This window comes from Triturus cristatus, chromosome 2_1 (genome assembly GCF_964204655.1).
Source record: "Triturus cristatus chromosome 2_1, aTriCri1.1, whole genome shotgun sequence".
Taxonomy (NCBI): Eukaryota; Metazoa; Chordata; class Amphibia; order Caudata; family Salamandridae; genus Triturus; species Triturus cristatus.
The window spans coordinates 36,888,444-36,904,729 of record NC_140581.1 but is presented as its reverse complement, the minus strand read 5'-3'; the positions used below and the strand labels follow the sequence as shown (position 1 = coordinate 36,904,729).

General features: G+C 51.2%; 1 protein-coding gene and 1 pseudogene across 1 annotated transcript in view; both read left to right on the top strand.

Moving 5' to 3' along the window:
* Positions 1-16,286, top strand: part of LOC146863666 (long-chain-fatty-acid--CoA ligase ACSBG2-like) — a 386,688-nt gene that overhangs the window by 58,075 nt on the left and 312,327 nt on the right. The window contains exon 2 of the mRNA XM_085627762.1: positions 15,403-15,464. The gene's annotated coding sequence lies outside the window, so the exon portion shown is untranslated. The remainder of the gene's footprint in view (positions 1-15,402; positions 15,465-16,286) is intronic.
* Positions 10,282-11,241, top strand: LOC146863667 (18S ribosomal RNA; annotated as a pseudogene; the record flags this gene model as incomplete).

The window sequence follows — 16,286 nt, the reverse complement described above, 5'->3', positions numbered from 1 at the left end:
ATTGGTAAGGATCACCTTCTAGGGCCCTGTACAGTGTACCTTAGGTACCCAGGGCATAGGTGTACCCTAGGCCTACCAGGGGCTGCAGCATGTATTATGCCACCCCTGGCTGGCCTTCCATTATGACACAACTGGCTGATCACTCAGCTGGGGCAAGGTCGTGTAATCACCCCTTGCTTAGGTGTAGTATTCCTATACCTACCTTAGATATAGACACATGGGTAACCTATCAGTCACTCCTATGGCAGGCCTTAACAATCCTGAAGGCAGAGTGCTTGGTAACATGTGAGATGGTGCTCTAGCATGAGCTGAGCCTGTCTGCAGCTTTCGGAACCATGTCCTTATAGCTGTTCTATGATATCGCCTACCATATACTCTTAAAGTGCCTAATAATCCTCGCGGTTATGGTAACTATGGTTTGGATTTATCAAAACATGTCGTGTAAGGTGTCTAACACTTTGGAATACTACCCCCACACCATTTCTGGTGATGAGGATAGTATTCCCCCCTTCCAGAGGGAGAAGACATGTTGAAGACCTACTACCCGGTTAAAGTTAACCAGAGCCCCAGCATCACAAAATGGGATGCTGCTGCCACAGACACAAGTCTGACTTCCTGCTGCTGGGAGTCCTTCCAGCGAGGGAGGCTTGGACAATAGGTTTCCTGCCTTGGGAGGTGCTAGCACCACCCTAGACAGGACTTAGTGTATTGGGGCAGGGAGGGATGAATGAAACGAGACACTGCCTGGGGCACACAAGGTGTCCCATGCATAGTCCGGTTCAAACCGGTGCTGGGGCACTCCAGCCCCAGTCCTGGCGCGAAACTGGACAAAGGGAAGGGGGTGAAACCACCCCCCTCCCTGGTCCCACCCATAGGAGGAACCTAGCAGGTAACCCTGCCCCCCAGATTAGTATAAGAGTGGGAGCTGAGTCCCTAGGACTTTAGATTATCCTGAAAAACTGCAACTTGAACAGAAACTCTGGACCTTCGACATGCGACTACGGAAGAAGACTGAAGAATCTCCCTTGTGGCCAAGGAGTGACCACCCTGTGCAAACAGGCACCATCAAGCGACCTGCCATTTGCTTTGCCCAAGTTCTATGAGGAACTGACTTCAGAGCCCGACCAGCGCCTTGACTTCCAGACTTCTCCGACCCTGATCCACATCCACAGCAAAGCTGAGATCCGTGGAGGCGACGAGAGACGTGGGACCAGCTACCTGGGGAAATTGGCTACTAGCTTCCAGCGCAGCTTCTCAGGCATCCTCAAAGTTGTGCTCTGGGGATTGAGAAGCCCCAACCCCGAGCACCATCTGCACCGAAGATCAGCCCTCCACACTCCACGAGTTCTGCGTGGGGCCCTTCTGCATTTTCCTGCTTGACGCGTCTGTCTGGTTACTTGTCCGTTGGCTAGTAGCCTCTGTGACGACGAACCCTTAACTTTCCACCACTGGTTTGGCTCCTCCAGACTGGCCCTTGCTTCCCTGTGAAAGAGAAGCACCTCAGGCCTTCCTGGTCTGCAACAGAGGCGAATCCTTCATCCTGCGTAGGTTGTGCTTGCCAAGGCTTGTTGGGTCCGAACTCGACATCGACGCCGCCAACAGCAAGAGCCTTTGTGGGGCAGCTCAGCTCCTGGTTCTGGTCATCCTCGACACCTCCTGGTACCCGTGGCTGCTGCGACAAGCTTCACCTCTTCACCTGCATCTTCACAACATCGCCTGGTTCCTTCGCGGCTCCTGGCTGGTGACCTAGACTCTGTCCCCTCTGCTTGCAGGTATCCTTCTTCTTGATTCCATCCTTGGAATCCACCGGACACTCTTCACTGACTGCCTGTCAGCATCTTTTCTTCAGGCATCCATAGGAGTCGACGACGAAACCCGACGCAAGTTCACACCTATGCACCCGCAGCCCGTGGGCTAGGTAACTTGAGTACTCCGGTGCTCACAAGGGTATTGACTATCCTAGGGTCTAGTTTCCAAGTCTCTAACTCCTAGCTCCTTCCGAAGTGTCCTAAAACTCTTTAATTCTAAACACTACTATTTCTATCGACTTTAACGCATTACGCGTGAGTGTTTCCACTCTGCACCTGAATCCCGTGGGCCTCCCACTTCCTAGCAATTGGTAGTATAGTGTAGCCCCAGCGATTCCCTAGGCCTAGGCCTAACTTGTGTTTGTGACAGTGGTCCTTATACCACTTACTTAGTATATGGTTTGCGTGGCCCCTAGGGCCTAACTGTATTACTTACCTGTATTGTATTGTATTTTATTTTTTATAGAGCGCAACTATCACCCTACGGGTATCTTGGCGCTAACACTGAGATGGGAAAAGACTTTTGAACCAACAGAGTGTCCACCAGCAGAAACAAGAGAAAGAGAAGAGATAGAAAAGCAAAGGCCGACCAAGGAATGCAGGATTAAGAGATCATGTGCCCCTCCCTAGGAAAAAGCCAAGTTTTCAGACTCCGCCTGAAGTCCATCAGAGAGTTCGCCTGTCTGATATTCAGAGGGAGGTCATTCCAGCATCGCGAGGCCACTGTACTAAAGGCCCTACCTCCCATCCTGGCCTTCTTGACCCTGCCAGTATTTAACAGAGAGGCACTCGATGAACGTAGAGTCCTTTGAGGCTTGTACCAGGACAGTTTCTCCTGCAAGGAGGTTGGGCCAAGGCCATGTGCCGCTCTATAGACAATGCACAGGGATTTGAACCTAACCCTTTCCCTTATAGGAAGCACGTTTCCTATTCAGCGCCAGTTTGGCTGCCATAGACTGGAGCCTCTGCAAACTCTGATAGATGTAAAGAGGGGCTCCTAGATACAGAGAGTTGCAGTAGTCCAACCTACTCAGGATGATACTGCGTACCACCAAAGGTCTTTTCTCCACAGGCAGAAGAGGTAGAATCTGTCGTAGGGCTTTCAGGAGAGCAAAGCACACCCCCACTGTTTTTTTAGCGTGGGAAGCCATTTGAAGATCATTGTCAAACATAACCCCCAGATTCCGCACCGTAGTCACAGGGACAATGGGTTCCGCTTCTGGGGCCAGTCTGAGGTCAAAAGGCATGTCTCTTACTCCTGCCGAAGGACAGTAGATCACCTCTGTCTTGCCTCCATTAAATTGCAAGGAGTTGGCCCTGAGCCAGTCTGAAGTCTGACTCATAGACTTCTGGAAGTTGTCCATAGTCAGTGCGCCCTTCCCCTCCAATGAGAACACCAGTTGGGTGTCATCTGCATAGTTGACCAGGTCAATCCCATGCGCCTTGATAATAGGGATTAGAGGCTGCAGATAAATGTTGAAAAGGATGGGGCTAATGGCCGATCCCTGAGGGACCCCATGCTCCACCATGGTCCTGCTAGAGGTGAAAGGGGGCAGGGAAACTACCTGTTGTCTCCCTGCGAGATAAGATTGCAACCAACTCAAAGCACACCCCTTAACTCCCAGACGCTCCAATCTGTTCAACAAAATTCGGTGGTTTACCGTGTCGAATGCGGCTGACATATCTAACAAGACCAGTACCGACGAAAGGCCCCTGTCAGCACGCATCCGCAGGTTGTCCAGCACAGTGACCAGAGCTGTCTCCGTTCCATGACCTGGCCTGAAGCCAAACTGGCTTTTGTCCAGGAGATGAAACTCCTCCAGGTACCCAGAAAGGGACCTACTTACTACCTTTTCAAGAATTTTTATAGGAAACGGCAGCAGGGAGATAGGTCTAAAACAAGTAGGATCTCCTGGGTCCAGAGATGGCTTCTTTAGTAGAGGAGTGACCACTGCCAGTTTCCATGCTTCGGGCCCCACCCCTTCCTCCAAGGACTGGCAGCATATCTGCCACATCCGAGGAAGCAGTGCCTGTGCATGCTCTTTCCAGATCTTGTTAGGTAGGGGGTCTAGCGGAGACCCTGACCTCACATTCTGTGCACAGCTGTTAAACAACTCATTTGTGAGTGGTATAAAATGCTCCAATGAGGTTACCACCCCTGGTTCTTCCGAAGACATGTGTCCAAGAATGTTTTGGAGGGGGGGTCACACATAGTTAGCCCCCCTACAATTTTTTTGATTTTCTCCTCGAAATGGGAGGCGATTTTATCGCATATTGCCTGCGACGCAACCACTTTGTTTCCCAAACTAGTGGGATTGGAGAGGTCTCTAACGATCTTAAAAAGAGCTCTGGCGCTATTTGGTGCTGACAAGATGGTGTTGGTGAAGAAATCCGCCTTAGCCTTAGCCATCAGCTCCTTATACTGAGCCTGCACCTTTTTGAAGGCCGCTTTATCATGCTCAGCATAATGACTGCGCCATTTCCTCTCTGCCTGCCGACAGGACCTACGCGTGATACTCAGCTCTTCAGTATACCACGGTGCGGAATGTTTTATTCTGGCCTTCAGGTGCTTCAGAGGCGCAAGCTGATCTAATACTTCATGAATGTAGTTCTGGTACAGACGGTAGTTCACACCCACTGACTCATGAGGATCAAAAGGAGGCAAGTTTCGAAAGAGTAGCTCTGCCCTACTATTCAAAAGTTTTGCCCAGTCTCTCCCCATGCGATATGTGACAGGAGGCAGTCTAGTTGTTTTTCCGCCAGGTAATCGAATCCGAAACTGGATCAACGAATGGTCGGTCCAGGTCTGAGGTAGAATGTTGACCACCTCCGTTTCGTTACAGTCAGCAAACAGAAGATCCAAAATGTGCCCTCCTTGATGGGTAGGTTGCTGGACCAGCTGATGCAGGTTACAGCTCTCACAGGTTTCCCTGAGATCTCTTAAGTGGCCATCTAAAATACCATTCTCCCATAGATTGAAATCACCCAGAAGCAACAATCTGGAATGGGTCAGTGACTGGGCCGCAATGACATCCAGGAGCGCCTGGTACTGAGTGTTAGAGCTTGGGGGTCTGTAACCGACCATCCCTGTGAGGAGCCTCCCTCTCTGTTCTTGTAGGGAGAATCCTAATAGCTCAATACCCCCCACCTCGTCAACCTTTAGCGGGGCAAAGTCCCAAGTGTCCTTAAACATCACCCCGACCCCTCCACCTCTCCCGGTTATTCTGGGCTTGTGGAGAATCTTATAGCCCTCCGGACAGGCGAGCCCCAGTTCCACCAGGGAGTCATTACTACACCATGTCTCCGTGAGAAATAGCACATCCAATTGCAGATCTTCCACCAGATTAGAGACTTCCTGATGGTGTTTTGCCAGGGAGCGGCAGTTGAGCAAGCCACACTCAAGGACCGGCCTGGACTGCGGCGCCTCAATAATCTTCTTCCCCCCGCTAGCCTTGTTCCTAATATCTAGTAGTTGTTCCTTAGTATATTTAAGTGGACTTATATCGGCTCGAGCAGCGTGGCTGGCGCTGGGTGCGGTCGAGGCGCGGACGGGCGCAGACGGGCTTGCCTCTGGCGCGCCCCTGGCGCGCCGCCGGCACGCCCGCTGTGCGCGCGCGCTGCGCGCTTGCATGGCCCCTCCTAAATAGAGAACCAACCGTGGCGGTTCAACCACTAGAGCGTCAACCAAAATGGCGGCGCTAAGGTGGCAACAGGAAGTGAGGAGCTAGACTTCTCGATGAAAAGATACCGATGCTGTATCCCTCGCAAAATGCAAGAGTGATTAGAAGTTTTAAAGTGCGGGTAAGTGCAAATTGCAAATGTCTAATATAGTTCTCTGAGACTCCCTCCTTCAATTCTCCCCAACCCCGTTAAAATACCTCACAGGCAAACAGAAATCACAAAGAGCGCTCGCGTGTCACCCATACAATCAATGACACAGCGCGACACAAGTTTAGTTAAAAGCAGTCTTCCTGTGTGACTTATGTATGCTTAAATAAGACTGTGTTGTACTTACCTCGAATCTCATAAAGAGTGCTGAGGGTATTTTGACTAGAATAAATACATTCTATTTTTATATATATCTGTTGTGGTGTCCTTTCATTTGGTATTCAAGGGATTGCAAATGGTATAACAGCTGGCTTCACATGCCATACAGAGTTTAGCCTAAGACTGCTCTTGTCCATGCTACCACTAGGATAGCTGGTCTATAAGGTTGACTTTACAACCAATCACCATAAGGGTTGTTTGGACTGCTACAAGGTGTACACTAGAACTAGTGACATCATATATCAGGCCAACTTCTCACAACGACGTGCACAAAGTCTTCTTTCTTATGAATAGTGAGGGCAGGGACGAAAAATAAAAGGGATAACAAAACCAAACTGCGACCCTATTCCTGTACGTCAACGGGGTCTTTTAACGCCTTTCAACATGAGGCGCTTGGGTTAGATTTAGTCCTGCTTGCGTAATATGCAGTTTCAGAGTCACCATTGGCTCTGATATCTAATGCGCTCTACGGTATTCTTTCCACAGGGCAAGTTGCTAATAATCGGTGTCTAGGGGTGAGTTCGTGATCCCATCTCCACCCTCTAAACCACCTACCCTCACCAGCCCCTATAGTCACTCCCCGCTTTCCCCTAGACCCACCCCGGGATCCCTTGGGACGGTTGCACTCACTGGCTCCGCCGCAACTCTCCAGAGTTGCGGCCGCTCCCCCGCCTCCTCCGGCAGACACCACCACTCCTCACACCACCACTCCTCCGTCTCCGCGTCGCAGCCGTCTCCCGTCCAAGCATCCTGGTTCTCGGTCTCTCTTTCCACGGTCTTCGTACCGGGTCTGTCTTCTCTCGCCTGCTCGTCCCTCCGATCTCCTTCTTCTCTGTTCCTGGCTTGATCTCCCGCCTTCTTGTTGCCTCCTCCTTTCATTGGGTCTATGATAGTCCTTCCGGGGTCAACTCCGCCCACTTCCGGAACGTCCTCGATCTCCGTCTGTGAATAGACAGGGGAGGAGTATGGGTATTGAAGTTCCTGACAGTCCGGTTCCTCCGGAACGTAGGGAGACCCCCGCAATCCTCGAGAAGAGCCCTCCCATAGCGACATGACCGTAAGTCCGCCCTGTGTTTTCTCACACACGCCGTCGAGCTCTGAGACCTGCTCGACACTTCCGCCCCAGACGTCGCCTTCCTGACCAAGACCTGGTGGAACGACTCCTCGGCACCTGACATCGCCATAGCCATCCCGGACGGCTACAAGATCTCCGCAGAGACCGCGCCAACAGAATCAGAGGAGGAATAGCCATCGTCCACAAGTCCTCCCTCAAGGTCTCCACACACTCAGCTGACACCCTCAGCACCGCCGAACACCTGAACTTCCGGATCCACACGACCCCAACACCACCCTCAGAGGAACCCTCATCTACAGACCCCCCGGACCCCGCCCACAGTTCAGCGACTCCATCGCTGACATCGCCAGCACCCACGCACTCGCTTCCACGGACTACATCCTCCTCGGGGACCTGAACTTCCACCTCGAGAACAACAGCAATGCCAACACCGCCACCCTGATCGACAACCTCGCCAACCTCAGCCTCAAACAACTCGTCTCAGCACCCACCCACACCGCCGGCCACACGCTTGATCCCATCTTCTCCACAAGCACCCACGTCTCTGACCACGTCACCGAATTCCACTGGACCAACCACCGCTGCGTCCATTTCACGTACAAGTAACCCACCATGCACCACCGCACCCAACAGCTGCCCCGCCGCTGCTGGAGCAAAGTCACCGAAGACCAGCTAGCCACTACCCTCGCCCAGAAACCACCCACTGACCCAGACACCGCCGCCCGCAACTTAAGACAATGGATAGACAAATGCGCCAACACCCTCGCCCCGCTCAAGAAACCCTCCAACAGCCGCACCAGCAAGAAAGCCACCTGGTTCACCGAAGAGCTCCAGACCTCCAAAAGAACATGCCGGAAACTGGAGAAGAAATGGCTCCACGAACGAACACCTGACAGCCACGCAGCCCACAAGGAGGCCACCCGCAGACATCACCACCTCATCAGATCAGCCAAGAGATCGTCTTTCAAAACCCGCCTGGACAACAACGCTCACGACAGCAAAGAACTCTTCAGCATCGTGAAGGAACTCTCCAACCCCAGCGCCAACACCAACGACATCCCGCCCTCACAAGAACTGTGCGACTCGCTGGCCACCTTCTTCCATCGCAAGTTCGCTGACATCCACGACAGCTTCAACATCTCGACCGCCCCGACAATGCCAGACTCCACCCCCCCCGGCAAACTCCACCCGCCTGACCTCCTGGACCAATGTCAACGAAACACGCAAGATCATGAACTCCATCCAGACCCCTGCCCATACCACATATTCAACAAAGCAGACGCAGCCATCGCACCCGAACTACGGAAAGTAATCAACATCTCCCTCGAGACAGCCACATTCCTGGAAAGCTGGAAGCACGCCGAGATAAACGTCCTTCTCAAGAAACCCATGGCGGACCCCAAGGACATCAAGAACTTCCGGCCCATCTCCCTGCTCCCGTTCACGGCGAAGGTCACCGACATCATCTGCGGTGTACCCCAGGGATCATCCCTCAGCCCTACGCTGTTCAACGTCTACATAGCCCCCTCGCACACGTCGCCCGCCAGCATGACCTCAACATCATCTCCTACGCCGACGACACCCAGCTGATCATCTCCCTCACCAAAGACCCGCACACCGCCAAAACCATCCTCCCCGAGGGAATGAAGGCCGTCGCCGAATGGATGAGGAACAGCCGACTGAAGCTGAACTCGGACAAGACAGAGGTCCTCATCCTCGGAAACACCCACTCAGCCTGGGATGACTCCTGGTGGCCGACCACGCTGGGAACAGCACAGACACCCACCGACCACGCACGCAACCTGGGATTCATCCTTGACTCCTCCCTCTCCATGTCGAAGCAGGTCAACGCCGTCTCCTCCTCCTGCTACAACACCCTCCGCATGCTTCGCAGGATCTACAAGTGGATCCCCACCGAAACAAGAACGGTGACCCAGGCCCTCGGCAGCAGCAGACTGGACTACGGCAATGCACTCTACGCAGGCATCCCAGCCAAGCACCTACGACAACTGCAACGCATTCAACACGCCTCCCCCCGACTGATCCTCAACGTCCCTCGCCACAGCCACATCACCCCTCACCTGAGAGACCTACACTGACTCCCCGTAGAAAAGAGGATCACCTTCAAGCTACTCACCCACACACACAAAGCCCTCCATAACACCAGACCAGCCTACCTCAACGGCCGACTCAGCCTCTATACCCCCACCCACTGGCTCTGCTCCGCCAGCCTCGCCCTCGCCGCAGTCCCCCGCATCCAATGAACTACCTCCGGCGGCAGATCCTTCTCCTTCCTCGCGGCCAAGACCTGAAACACCCTCCCTACCCACCTATGACAGACCCAAGACCTAATCACCTTTAGAAGACTCCTCAAGACCTGGCTCTTTGACCAGTAGCGGCACACCTTTCCCCTCAGCGCCTTGAGACCCTCACGGGTAGGTAGTGGGCTTTATAAGTACATTGATTGATTTACTTAGCTGGGTTCAGAAGCTCCGGCCGGGGACCCTGAGGGCCCCAGGGTGGGTGGCCTCCCCACCCCGGGCTCCGTCCTCGGTCCTGCCGCGTGGCAGGGTGCCCGGGACGGGGTCTGGAGGGTCGGGTGCTTCGGTCCTGGGCCCCGTCCTCCAGCCTGCTGCTCAACCCAGGGCCCAGGACTGGGGTCAGTCGGTCCCATGCAGGCCTCCCCTGCTTGGCAAGGTGTCTGCGGGCCCCGGGTCGGAGGGCCCCTCTGGTCCCCCTCACAGCCTCCATGGCTGGAGCCCAGCTGGGGCCCTGGGCCTCCGGTCCCCCATGTCCCGGCACCCGCTCACTCTTTCGTTGGGGCACAGAGCGCCCAGATAGCTTCCCTTTCAACTGTCTGACTCGAGGGCCTGCCGCCTGGCGGGTGGCCCTTCACCCTACCCAGCAGAGAGAAGGCCGAGCGGCCCCGGCAGCTCTTGTCCCCAGTGGTCTGACCCGAGCAAAAGGGGTCGGGTGGTGCCAGGCCCTCGGATGCTGCTGCCCAGCAGGTTTGTAGGCCCCGTGCGCCTCGTCGTCACCCCTCTCCACCCAGCACATTTCCACAGCAGCTCGGAACGATTGTTCCGAGGGGTGTCGCCGCCGACCGGCTCTGTCACCCCTGCGTCTCGCTCAGGCTGCGCCTCGGCCCGCCTCTCCCTTCCAGGGGACACGGCTGGGCCTCCTGGTGCCCATGCGACCGCACCTCTCCACCCCTTCAGTGAGCCCTTCCGCCCAGGCGGGTGGGCTCCTTCCCCCAGCAGGCTCCTGAGAGGGAGGGGTGCGCGAAGGTTGTCTGGTCGGTGAGATGGGCGCGCGGCCCCCCGAACTCACCCCGTCAGCAGGTGCGGCTACCCGGTTGATCCTGCCAGTACATGCCGACGAGCGCTGACCTCCCGGGATGCGTGCATTTATCAGACCGAGACCAATCCGGGCTCGCCCGGCTGCTTTGGTGACTAGATAATCTCGGGCCGATCGCACGTCCCCGTGACGGCAACGATACGTTCGGATGTCTGCCCTATCAACTTTCGATGGTACTTTCTGTGCCTACCATCGTGACCACGGGTAACGGGGAATCAGGGTTTGATTTCGGAGAGGGAGCCTGAGAAACAGCTACCACATCCAAGGAAGGCAGCAGGCGCGCAAATTACCCACTCCCGACTCGGGGAGGTAGTGACGAAAAATAACAGTACAGGACTCTTTCGAGGCCCTGTAATTGGAATGAGTACACTTTAAATCCTTTAACGAGGATCCATTGGAGGGCAAGTCTGGTGCCAGCAGCCGCGGTAATTCCAGCTCCAATAGCGTATATATTAAAGTTGCTGCAGTTAAAAAGCTCGTAGTTGGATCTTGGGATCGGGCTGGCGGTCGGCCGCGAGGCAAGCTACTGCCTGTCCCAGCCCCTGCCTCTCGGCGCCCCCTTGATGCTCTTGACTAAGTGTCCTGGGGGTCCAAAGCGTTTACTTTGAAAAAATTAGAGTGTTCAAAGCGGGCCGCTCACCTGAATACTTCAGCTAGGAATAATGGAATAGGCCTCCGGTTCTATTTTGTTGGTTTTCGGCACTGGGGCCATGATTAAGAGGGACGGCCGGGGCATTTGTATTGTGCCGCTAGAGGTGAAATTCTTGGACCGGTGCAAGACGAACCAAAGCAAAAGTATTTGCCAAGAATGTTTTCATTAATCAAGAACGGAGGTTCAAAGATGATCAGATACCGTCGTAGTTCCGACCATAAACAATGCCGACTAGCGATCTGGCGGCGTTATTCCCATGACCCGCCGAGCAGCTTCCGGGAAACCAAAGTCTTTGGGTTCCTGGGGGGAGTATGGTTGCAAAGCTGAAACTTAAAGGAATTGACAGAAGGGCACCACCAGGAGTGGAGCCTACGGCTTAATTTGACTCAACACAGAAACATCATCCGGCCCGGACACGGAAAGGATTGACAGATTGATAGCTCTTTCTCGATTCTGTGGGTGGTGGTGCATGGCCGTTCTTAGTTGGTGGAGCGATTTGTCTGGTTAATTCCGATAACGAACGAGACTTCTCAATGCTAACTAGTTGTCCATGACTTATTGGGACAGCCCCCCCCCCCCGCACTCCCATTTTTGCCTTTTTGCCTGCCCGTACTCCCTTTTAAAATGCAATAGGACTCGCGTAAATGCGAGTTCTATTGCATTTCAAATGATTGTTTTTAAAGTAGTGCGCATTAACATGCACGCGATGCCTGGATTCCCCCGCATTGCCTGGAGTCGTGGCGTGAGCCCACCCCGTATGTTGATGAAGGCATGGTACAGCAAGAGCCTACCCCGCATTTGCGTGCTGTTAGGAATGCAGCGGGAGCCTACCCTGCATTGCCGATGCCCCGGTGAAACCGTGCCGAGAGCCGCGAAAAACAGAAGTCAGGCGGACTGCCTGACCAAAGGCAGAGCTAGCCCCAGAAAGTCTTATTCAGGGTCCCCGACTCAGCCTGTGAGAGGGCGGGAGCAAGTAGCAGCGTGAGGCCAAAGTGTGTGTAGGCAGAGAAGCGGTGGATTTTACTGCTGGAGGGCGGGCAGCCACTGTCTCGGCCGGGGGGTTTGGGAGCTGTGTCAACCAGTATGGAGGGAAGAGGTGCGGCCGCTGACTCACCAGGGAAGATGAAACACTCTGCCTTCGGGTATGGAGGACAAGTTGCCGCCGAGGAGAAAATCTGCCGTTCAAGTTCAAGGGTTTCATGTAACCTAGCCGGATTTAGTGAGGGCAGTTCAGAGGGGAATGGTTTGGCATGCTGTCTAATGGATTATATGCCGCCTGCTTTTATAGTTTTCGCCATTCCTCCACGTTAGATTTTGGCATGTAGCCCTTTCAATGTTCTATGAAAAATATGTCCTCTATCGTGGTAGTCTAAACCTTCGTAGCTTGAAGCTATTCTTCTTGATTATGACATTGACAATACCTCGCCCTCAATGCATGGAAGAATGGCTGGCAGTCAAAATCAACCCGATATTTGAATATATGGACATTTTGAGAAAGCATCGTAAAATCATCACATCTCGTGCAGTCCTTACTCTATCCGATATCCCGAAAACTCACTCCACAATAGCTGTAAGCATACTAAAATCACATTTCTTATTTAGTGTTTCCATCCTCATGATGACATTTTCCAATTGTATTTTGCTATTGTCTCGCGCGCTAGCATAAAATTAACGCCTTTTCCAAAAACGCACTCCGACTAAGCTTCCGACTAGTAGTTTTGGGTTAACATTGGCAGAAACAGAGACGCTACCGGTGGCGTTTGTTCAAAATCACATCTTGTGAGCTTCCCGTTGACTCGAGACAAAAATCATTTTTTTTATTGCCTTAGATAGCATGCCACAGCATTAAATGAGATCACTGGTCTATGTCCATGCCAACTTCCACGTACTTCAATTTTAATATAGTGGGTTTGCACCATTAACTGTACTTGCTGATTTGCGACCTCATTCGAGTGAATCGCTGAATATATTCAATTTCCCAGCATGCATCTCTACTGTGTTCTCGACAAGCTCTCGTGTCTGTCATGTTGCCAACTTTCCTGCCTCATCCAGTCTTTCTGACGCTCATTATTTTATTTTCCCTTCTGTTTTGCCTTTTATGCAGCTCATTCCTCCAGATACCATATATGAAGGTGAATTTCCATTTTTATCTCTCACTAGTACTCTTATACTTTGCAGTTTTGTTTGATTATAGGGCCGCTGCCTGTTACTCTACCTGCACCATTCCATATCCTCCTCCCCTATTAAAGCACTCCTTGCCCCTGGACATTGCTCCGGTGGTCTGTTACCCCCGTGTCAGCATGCCGCACCGCAAGAATAACGGTTTGTTTCTAAAGTAGCCCGAAAAAAGAGCGCTGCAGCATTCACTCACATTTATCCTATTTAGCTACCTCTGCTTTTTCAGAAACATGATTTTTGTAAGCCCCACCCACGCGGTGAAAGTCGATAGGGGATTCTGTCACGAGGTACATTAATTCATGCTAAGTGCTATTAAGGTCTCCTGTGTCCAGCTTTCCACACACTGCCTGCCACCCATACTACCTACCTCCTCCATGTCCTTCTGCCCACACAGAGATTGGTCCATAAAAATTGTCTTCCACCGGCACCCGTAAATAATATTATTTTTTTCAAATCTTGTATTTTGAGAGATATGACCACAGAAGGCCCTGATTCTATATTCAAAACACAGCTTTGGACTATACCATTTCCCGATAAAAGGCAATATTACTCTCCATGTGTTCCCAAACTTGGTGTGTAACGCAGTTTGGTGCTCACTATCCCTCCACATTAAAGAACAGTACATGTTTCAGCGTCTAGGCTAATATGCTGCATTGCTAAATACATATAGGGTCCTAAAGGCGATACCAATGCATTGCAAATGCATGTTTACTAAATGACCACTTTCACACAGTATAGACAAAGATTATTTAGTCTTCTTTTCTCTTTTTCTTCTTTTGAAAGAGGACCATGCACTGTTCCTATTTTTATTGATTTGACCGACCGATTATTCTCCGACGTCTTGAATCCTTTGAATCTCATCTGATCAAACCGGGGAACACTGGAACGAAAATCCCTCTTTTGCTCTCCCTTCCTCTTAGTTTGTCGATAATCCAACTTCAGAACCAGATCAATAAAGGTGGAGACTTCTGTGGGTCTATTTGGGATCTGAGATAAGGCGTCTTTAAGTTAATCTTTTAAACCTCCATAAAAGAGGGCAGCCCTCTTATTCTCAGGCCAATCTGTCTCAACAATTAACTTGTTGAAATGCGCTAGGTAGGCAATTAGTTCTTTATTTCCTTGTTTTAACTCTGGCAACTCATTATCTGGGGCCTGTGAAACTCTTCTTCTATCGAAAATTCGTAGAAACTCTTTTTTAAATTCATCAGTCATATGGAATTGAAGAGTCTTTAGACACCAATGGGAAAGACCACACCACTGTGTCTCCGCTCAAATAAGACAATACGAAGGCGCCTCGAGATTGTGCATCAGGGAAAATTGCTGGGCGTCACATAAAATGAATAGAGCACTGAGTTAAAAATATTTGGGCTTTGTGGGAATCACCACTAAAACGCTTGGGGGAAGCCAAAGAAATTACTGGCGACAAGGAGTGTATGACTTGAGCAGTATTCTTAGGATTAAGTGTCGGAGATGAACCTGAAACCTGAGCTTCTGGGGACAAGGTTGCAAAGCTAGACCCAGAAACATATCCATCCATTTTATATGCTAACTCTGTAGTTTTTCTTCTAGTGGCAACTAAATCTAATCTCAGGGTCTTATTTTCCTCCCTGACTGCCATTAACTCCTTTTGAATTACTTCTAGAATTCTGCCCAGATCCTTTAATTCAAAACCTTTAGCCATTCTGCTTAGGTGAGGTTTTTAAAAACGTGGGCACTTCACTCTTTCAGAAACTGCTATCTTAAGTTCCCAGTCCTCCCGGGTCCCAATGCCCCTCCCGATTCTTCCCACACCCCTCACCAAGAATGTCCGAGGGAGTCTAAGGAATACTCAAGGGGGAAAGGGGAATTGGATAAAATAAAAAATAACGAGAAGAGACTGCCTTGTCCTTTCTTCTGGGTACTACGAACTGCCTCAGGAATTCTATTTCTAGAATTGGTTTGTGCACTGTAAAACAATAAGACACATTAACATATCCTATATTCTGGCTTCTTGTATCTATTCCTATATATTGTACTATGTCTAAACGTACCCCTGTTTTGACAGGCCTTAGCTCCTCTTCTATTCTTTTGGGGAATAGTGTTTACTCTTTTGTGTTGAAAACTGCTACCCTCAGATGTTTAACCCAAAAGATAGGAATTCATTTTTTGCTGCTTGCATTAGAATTGTAATACCATTCAGAATTATTCCTAACTTCATACTATATACAATGTATCTTTCTGAAGTTCAGGCATAAACTTTATATTTTCAATTAAACAATTGTCTTGTCATCTTTTCTTGTCTCTAGGGTACTTGCGTGACCATAGCCGAAGAAGGAAGTAGAAGAACTATGCACTTCGCGACCAGTTGGTAAGTAACTCTGACCAGATATCTTGTCTTCCTTTCTGACTGGAATGCTCTTTTATTTCTGACTGGAACTCAGCGACATGCAAAGTGCACAGAAACTAGAAGACAACACCCTGTAACAGAAACACTAGAATCCCTAAAAATTATCCGTCTGACATGCGCAACGAAACTCTGACCCTGAACACTATTCTACCGACGAGCTGAGGTGGTTCTAAAAAGAGCCACTACTCTAACCAAGAACTTCAGTGAAGTGCGTCGCAAGAACGGTTGCACATGCTTCACTCCAAACACTGCTCTCGACGGCCTGAGTTGAGAACAACTAGAGCGCTGACCCTGGACTTCCTGTTTTTCCGCCACCTTTAGAAACTGTCTTTTCAGCAGGGAGTTCCAAGACGGTTTAATGAGCCTACCTGTACCTTGATTTGCCTGCCCACTTCCATACCGGTCTTTTCAAACCAAAGCACAGGTAAGTTGGTGCTTCTGGTCTAGGAAAATGCATTGATTCCTAACAACCACGAATGGTTCAATTGTTGGGATGGCCGACATCATGCGCCATGTGTGTTGGACCCCAACTACGGGAGCGCCTCGCAGCACGAGCGCTATCTCCTTTTAGGGAAGTCCACAGACAGCCGCCAGCGCGAGGGAGTATCCCCTGCAAATGTGACATTGTTTCTCTAATATGGCAGAACACTGCAGGGTCTCTCTTTGGAGTGGATCCTCCTAGAAGCAGATGCAAGTAAGTAAGCCAGTTTGCTCCTCCCTCCATTTTTTATTAGGCCTATAGTTTACCTCAGACGGACTTCTAATAGTTCTGCCTTTCTGCAG